Genomic DNA, 1,376 nt, shown 5'->3' with positions numbered 1-1,376 from the left:
ACACACACACACACACACACACACACACACACTAAAAAAAACAGTTACATGACGCAGTTGTGCCACCTCGTCTGTGGATAATGAAACAGGATTTTCCCTCTTTGAGTCCCTAAAGATAGCTTCAAAATCAAGTCAAGGGTCCACTACTTTCAGCCAAACAGAGGTTTTATTTCTGTAAAACCAGGGCTTTTACATCTGTTACCATACTTTATCAGTTTATATATGTTTTTATACGGTGGCGCTGAGAGCCCAAAACACTGCAAATTAATAATAAATAAATAAAATCCAGAAAGTCTCTCGTCTCCTCGTCCCTCCACGTCCATCTGTCTTTGTTGCCCTCCCCCCCTCCATGTGTGCAGACAGAGAGGAAACACTGGGGGACATGAACTACAACTTCTTCTTCTGCATATTGTGGCGGGTTGCAACCATAAAATGACCTAAAACTTAATCGTAATTCATTATTTATTCCGCAAATGGCGTTTCCATGAGTGTTTATGACATAAGAAGAATATCATCAAGAGACAATCAGATGAGACCTTTTCATTTGAGTCGATATTCATAAAATTCACATTGAATTTGACTGTTTTCATTCTTTATCACTTAATTTGGATAACAACGTGTGGATGGAAACATGCAACCAGACACAACACAAGCATGTTTTGTGCTTCATGTCCACAGATCTCAATCCAGGTCTCGTGCGAACACAAACCAAGAGACAAATGCAGCAGCCGGATCATTTTAGCCCCTAAATCTGAACCAAGAGAACGAGCGTACGTGTGTGACAACGCCCTGAGGGACGCCGAAACAATCAGGGCCAGATCTAAGAAAAGACACCAGGGAAGTAGGTTAGACGTGATTTGTATGGCGTGCGACACGACGCTAAGGAGGACAAATCAGTCGGGAGGTATGTTCGGGAGACGAGGGAGCTCCAGTGGGGGGGCGTTGATCGCCGTCTCAAGTCCCAATCCTCCCGGGGGGGGGGGGATTACTCCTAAGGGCGAGGAGGGAATAACCGGTAACCGAGGCGCTGTCCGAGAGAACCGAGCCAGCGGACTCCTGCTCGTCAAGAGACGGCGTCAGCCAGCGGTTCCAGGGTGTCGCCAGGTGTCCGTCTGTCCACCCCTAATGCCGTCCCCGTCCCCGTCACTGCCAGCCTGGCAAAACCAGAAGAGCACCGCTGGAAATTCGTGAGCTTGTCTTCATACCGCAAAGTTGAAGAATCAGCGGGAGACGGACAACGGGTCCGCTGGGCATACGTGCGGTAAATGTGGACGTGGTTAAGGCCGTAGAGAGCTACGCCTATACTCATAGAATCTGAGGTTACAATACGTAACTATCGCTATGAGGAGTTTTGATCAGAAGTCTTTAGCCTTCGT

This window comes from Etheostoma cragini, chromosome 23, assembly GCF_013103735.1.
Source record: "Etheostoma cragini isolate CJK2018 chromosome 23, CSU_Ecrag_1.0, whole genome shotgun sequence".
Taxonomy (NCBI): Eukaryota; Metazoa; Chordata; class Actinopteri; order Perciformes; family Percidae; genus Etheostoma; species Etheostoma cragini.
The sequence above is the reverse complement of the archived record's forward strand: the minus strand, read 5'-3'. Positions refer to the sequence as shown.